General features: G+C 46.7%; 1 protein-coding gene across 4 annotated transcripts in view; it reads right to left on the minus strand.

Moving 5' to 3' along the window:
- NDST2 (N-deacetylase and N-sulfotransferase 2) overlaps nt 1–5,177 on the minus strand; it is a 271,555-nt gene extending 266,378 nt beyond the window's left edge. For all 4 annotated transcript variants that reach the window (XM_045023107.1, XM_045023115.1, XM_045023106.1 and 1 more), the window contains exon 1: nt 5,006–5,177. The gene's annotated coding sequence lies outside the window, so the exon portion shown is untranslated. The remainder of the gene's footprint in view (nt 1–5,005) is intronic.
- Nucleotides 5,178–6,611: the final 1,434 nt, after the last annotated feature.

Here is a 6,611-nt window from a genome sequence, read left to right on the forward strand (position 1 = left end):
GGGAAAATAGTTTTACTTTGTGTAATGACTCATCCACTCCCAGTCTTTATTCAAGCCTAATTTAATGGTGTCCATCAAAAACAGACTCCAACAAGAGACTGATGAATTGGAATTAATTTGAAAAATGGACACCATACTCCCGTTCTTTTTGTCAATACTAAATGTGCTACAATCCCAGCAGGCGCAACATATTTAGTTATATACAGCTACACACTCTGCAGAGACAGATATTCCTAAGGATCTTCCCAGGGTCATTAGTATGGTTGCAAGTTCTGAGTGAAGCTGGTCTGACTTGTTTATTTTGGGCTATTCATTCCATTCAGCCTACACAAAAGCAGGTTGAGTCCATACAGAAATAGACTGCAACCGCATCTCTTCTTGTCTGGAGAGCTTTTGTGACAGCTTTAAAAACAAACAAGAAAACAAGCCCTATTTCACTGAAAATAAATAAATAAAATACAGATCTTGTGGTGTTTTCCCCGGGTAAACCACAAATATTTACAGCCAGGAACAAACCTTCCGGAAGGGTCCAGACTAGCCTTTACAAACATGTGGACTACCTCAAGTTAACTGGCAATCAATTAACTCAAGGTCAAAACTTTAGTGGAGACAAACCCTGAGTGGTGTGGGAGGAGCTTCCAGATGTAAGGGATCCATACACCTTTCACCTCTACAGATGTCAGTTGCATTCCTCAATAGCTCACACATGGAATGAGCTTGGTCACCACCATTTCCTTTCTGGATATTGGTCCATACTGAAACTATGGCACAGTTCCCAGGCAGAAACTGCCCAGAAGCCAAGCACTGCAAATACTGCTGTGAAGACAGGATAGCTAGAGGTCAGGAATGAGGTGCACTGGCAGACCTGTGGGGGATGTTCTTACAGATCAAGGCTGAAGTGGGGTGGTACAAATTTGGCAAAGCTGCAACTGCACCCACCTGCATTATTATGTCTGACTCTAACCGAAGCAACTGCTTCCCCTATTTTCAGAAACAATAAATTAACCTTAAGTTTTAAAAAGACTTCTGGGCTAGATGGGCTTTTAAAAAATATGCACTAACGTTACGCATCTGATAACTCTATGCTCTGTTCAGAGTCTAACTTCACACAAAAGAGCAACCTAGAGATATTTACATTCAAGCACAGAGCTTAGAAAAACAGCTAAAAAGGGGAAAATGGAACTCAAATACCCTGGACTTCAACAAAGCCAACAGGCAAGCTAGGAGGAAAAGAGAATCAACAACAGGACCATTAACCCAATCGTCTCCAGATGCACAAGAATCCTGGAGAGAATAGATGCGTCAAGCCTAAGTAGCACCACAAATTGCTTGTACTGCTGCAGTATCATTGCCTCACGCACCCACAAATTCTGCTGCAGCTGCCTGTCAAGCTGGAAATCTGACATACCAGAAAGGTTGCTGACAGCCAGAGGCTGTTCTTCTATCTGTAACATGCCCTGCAATAAATTACTTACAATTTGGGGAGGGGGATTCAGAGGAGAGCAAAGTAAAGTACACCCTTATGGGTGTTAAATAAGGCCAATTAAAAGAGATTTGCTACAAGTGCTGAGTGATTATGACCTGTGCTATTATCATGGATGGAGATGCATTCTTTAAGAAGAGGAAAATGTGTCAGAGATCATGTGTAAACAACTCTGCCAATTACAATGAAATAGATTATCTTACCTATGCAGCTCTTCTGCACCTTCCAGCTATACCACAGAGAGATGGAGACAGGCATCAAAACCTGTCAAACACTGTTCTGGAGATGTGCACAGGTTCAGGATGCACACACGCCTTGTTGACACTTGGATAGTTCTTTACCATTTTCAGCTAGTGCAGATTAGGCCCAGGCATCTTTACTACTGTCATCTAACCCAGCGGTGTAAACACTAATGTAGATAAGACACAGGGTCTGAAGGTTAGAGGACATTGGTAAAATATGCCTTCAGAAGAGTTTATACTGTTGATAGCATCAATGCACCTGCTAGACATTACTGAAAAACATGCAAGTATTCTAGCACATATGTTCACACCTGCACTATCTACCCAGTCTTCTATTCTATAGGCTTCTAAATATTATCAATATATTAAAGCAGTGACTCTCAATCTTTTCTATACTGGGAACCCTTTTTGCAACCAGAAATGCTACCGGACTCTTCCCCCCCCCCCCCCCCCACACACACACCCCGGAGTTTTAGGGCTTGTCTACACATGAAAATTAATCCAGAATAAGGTAGGCCGTGAATTTAAAGCAGATTAGTTATTCATGATTAACTCCTTGTGTGGACACTCTTGTTCCAGAATAAGAGTTCCTTATCTGAATTAGTTTAAACCAAATGGATTACAAGTGCCTTATTCCAGAATAAAAGATCCATAATGGAATTAATCAGAACTAGTTATTCCGGAATAGTTCCCTTAGCAATATGGGAAGTGCCAGGTGGACATGACCCCCTGACACCTGCCTTGAAGCACATACATTTTCTTTTCCTGTCACGTAAGTGAAAAGTTAAACACAACCTGCAGAGATTTGTTGTTCTCTACTTTTCGGCACTTACACTGAAGTTTATATTCACTTCTCTTTCAAATTTCTAATACTGCTATTTTGAAATCCCACACACAGAAACAAAGCTGTTTTAAAAGACATGTTTGCAGCCTGCAAAAACCAAACAAACCACTGAAATGGAGATTTATCAGTACTGACTGATAGATGGAGGGCAGCCATGATTGGAAATTAAACAAGGATGGAAGGAGCAGAGGAGTCAATGTGAAGGGCTATGTGAAAAGAAGAAAGTGAAGGGGGAGACCAAAGAGTGGATTAAAAAGATTGGGGAATTTGTGAAGGGGTGAAAAGTGAAAAAAGGAAGGTAGCAAACGTACAAGAGAATCAGTGAAGAGATAATCCTGAATGTACATAGCACTTTTAGTCACAAAGGATCCCAAGGTGCTTTACCAACTCAACCAGATGTACAAATATTGGAATGACTTCTCACACCACTGACCTTGTCTATGCTACTTCATTTTATTGTATTGCATCATGATCGTGAAGCAACTGAGTTAGATTACACAGTGCTGAACATGACTTAGGCCAACACAGACCAGACCAAAGTATGTTTGTTGCCATAACATGGGGTTTAATCACCATCATAGAATCATAGAATCTCAGGGTTGGAAGGGACCTCAGGAGGTCATCTAGTCCAACCCCCTGCTCAAAGCAGGACCAAACCCAACTAAATCAAATCCCAAAGGAAGGTAGCAAACATACAAGAGAATCAGTGAAGAGATAATCCTGAATGTACGTAGCACTTTTAGTCACAAAGGATCCCAAAGTGCTTTACCAACTCAACCAGATGTACAAATATTGGAATGACTTCTCACACCACCATAGTTTGACATGATGCTGAACATGACTTGTCCTAGTTTATGCTGACCGCTCTACTCATGGTCAGCATTGCCATCTAACTCAATTATTCAGAATCACGTTCAAACACAATAAAAGTGTGTAACGTAGATAAGGCCATGGAAATGCAGCCACCTTTGGGGTGGAACATGATGTAAGCAGCACTCAACAGTTTAGAAAAACAAGTGAATAAGAATCTGGTCTCCAAGTGAAACTCCAGTAAAAACCAGGGCTCTGATGGAGAATGGGATAGGACAGAAAGAGTTCAGAAGAAGTGGGTAGGACAGATATTCTTGTGTTTAAAGCACTAGACTGGAAGTCAGATGTGCTGCTGCTCCAGACTGCCTGACCTTGGGAAAGTCACTTAACCCCTCTGTGCCTGAAGCTTCCCATCAGCAGAACGAAAACAAAACAAACCTTAATCAAGGAAGGCAGTGAGAGCTTTAAAATCCTTAGTTAGAGGGTACACGGGGTTATTCTTTTCGGTGGCTGAAGGGAGTCCAGGGGAACTTACAGGCTCCAGAATGCTCTTTGCTTCTGGATTTCCTCTCTGTGGTCTGTTTCTCCAAAGCAGGTGCATCCTAATCTCTTCTGCTGCTTCATAAGAACCAAAGGAGGCACAGTACCTGCAAGCTGCCCCAGCTTCACCGGGGAAGGAAGCCACAACTCAGAGGTAGATGGGGTTTGGGCACACAGGAATGCACCCCACTATATTCCCCCATTATCAGCCTCTTGGACAACCCTGTCACCCTGTACAGGTAGCTCAAAGTGCACAGATATACAGTGATAGGCATCTTAGGGTATGTCTATAGTACAGTCGCTGCAGCTGTGCCACTATAGCACCATAGTTTAGCCGCATGCTATGTCGATGGAAGGGCTGTTGTTGATAGGTAATCCTCCCATCTGAAAGTCCGGGTTGATGGAAGACCTAGCTGTATTATCCACAGCAGAGGCTAGGGCTACATCTACACTGCCAGTGTCACTCAGGGGTGTGAATGAGCCACGCCCCTGAGTGATGTAAGTTACAATGACCTAAGCGCTGGTGTGGACAGCACCATGTTGGCAGAAGAGCTTCTCCTGACATAGCTGCCAGGGCTCAGGGGTGGGTTTATTAAGAGAATGGGAGAACTCTCTCCTAGGGGCTTACAGGGGCTACACTAGACAGCTCAGGGCAGCACAGTTGCATAGGTGCAGCTGCGCCACTGTAACCGTAGCCTGAGTCGACCCAAGGAGGGGCTCAGGGTGCAAATTTTCTCAGAGCCATGAGCAAGGTAGCTAGAGCAGCGCGTCTGAGATGTGGGCCCGGCTAGGGGATGGCTCTGCATGCAGGGCTCGGGGCAGCGGGGCCGTCTGCCGGCAAAGGGCACTGGCAGGGGTGAAATGGGGATTGCCCAAGGGCAGCCCCAGGTGCCCGCCCGCCCATGGCACGCTGGGCCCGGATTTCTGCCCCACCCACCGGGGCGGGGAATGCCGAGATTCCCGGGCACCAGGCGCCAGCCCCACGCACGGCCGGGCCGAGCCGCCACACCAGAGGGCCCCGCGAGCCGCTGCGGGCCCGGCCGGACACCGCGAGCCCCGCTCTGCTCGCTCCCTGCCCCGCCTCACCTCCAGCTGGCGCCGGGGCCCCTCCGGCGGGTGCCCGCGCTGGCTCCCGCCTCCCCCTCACGCCGGTCCCGGGCCGCGAGCTCTCGGGCGCTGGGTCCTGCTCCGGCCGCTGGGGGAGCCGCTGCCAGCGCGCCGCTCCGTCGCCATCTTCCGCGGGAGGGAGGGAGCGGAGGGGAGGTGGCCGCCGCGGTCCCGCCCCCGCCAGCTGGGCCGCCGCCTCCGAGCCCGCCAGGCCCTGCGGCGGGGTGGGGGGACAGGCCAGTCCAGTCCGGCACCTTCCTATCGCGACAGCCCCTGGGCGGATCGACACCCCGAGGTGCACAGGGGGGGGACCAGGCCACAGCGATGGGGGGACAGGCTGGGTCATCCCCCCCTTCCAGGCAAGCGGTGCCCCAGGTTACATTAGGGTAACTGCTCCAGGGGAGTTGGGGCGCTGTACAAACACAGAAGAGACAAGCCCTGCCCCCCAGGGCTCTGGGCTTGTCTGCCACCGCCAAGTTACTCCAATATAGCTAGAGTCGTTTAATAATTCCCCACCCTGAAATTATTCCAGAATAGATGCTGTTTGCAACTGAGTTTAATTCTCTTCCACAATGGATTATCTTAAATCAGGAAAAGGCCCCCTTTTTCTATAATGAGTGCCCACAGGGGAGCTGTTCTGATCAATGTCCCACTGAAGACAAGCCCTTAGGCCTGGTCACAGACAGGTTTTGTTTTTGTTGGGAATGTGATTTTATTTTACAGAAACAGTTATACCAGTACAACCTTTTGTATGGTCACGGCCATATCACTATAAAAGTAGGTATAGGGGCAGAGTTTATTCCCTTTCCCAGATAGAAATAAGCATATAAGCACCTTTGTATAATTCCATCCAAGCAGGGTGTGGGTGTGGGTGTGGACTGTGGAACTATACCCAGATGTTTAAAACAGTACAATGGTAGCAGTTAGACAAGGCTTTATAATCTACACAGAGGATAGGGATACAACATACAAACCCATGATTATGATTAATTGGCACACTGTGATTAGTTAGATGTAATGTAGCTTATTCATCCTAGTAGCTTTGCATTGGTGTTTCTAACTTAACATAGCTATGATCTATTTAATGTCCACTACATTTTGGATGCTGCTGCATGGGCTCTGGCTAGATGTTAACCCCCTTTCTATCTGCTCCAACTTTTCCCCTCTTCACACATTCAGTTCCTAGTTTTCATTAATCCCAATAGAAATAAATGTTATGTTAATCAAATTTAATCACACACACCCCTTCCTTGCAAAAGATAATAGGTGTAGCACTTTTCCTTTAAAATAAATGGCAAGCTGTTATTGGGGCTGCATGAGGCTTGTGATGGCTTCATTAAGACCCCAGCTCAGGACTCATTTGTATTAGGGAAAACGGGCACCATTGATGAAGTTACATTTCTGCAAACCTCTAGAAGACACAGTGCACTGGAGTTACAGCCCGATTCTGAATAGAAACTGCTTGCTGTGGTTTTCTAAGTTACCCTTTGGCATCTGAGACTGACCACAAAAGTAAGTTTTCTAAATCACATGTAATGGCAGCTGAGGTCAGGATTACACATGGGGAGAGTGACAACACCACAGC

This window comes from Mauremys mutica, chromosome 7, assembly GCF_020497125.1.
Source record: "Mauremys mutica isolate MM-2020 ecotype Southern chromosome 7, ASM2049712v1, whole genome shotgun sequence".
Taxonomy (NCBI): domain Eukaryota; kingdom Metazoa; phylum Chordata; order Testudines; family Geoemydidae; genus Mauremys; species Mauremys mutica.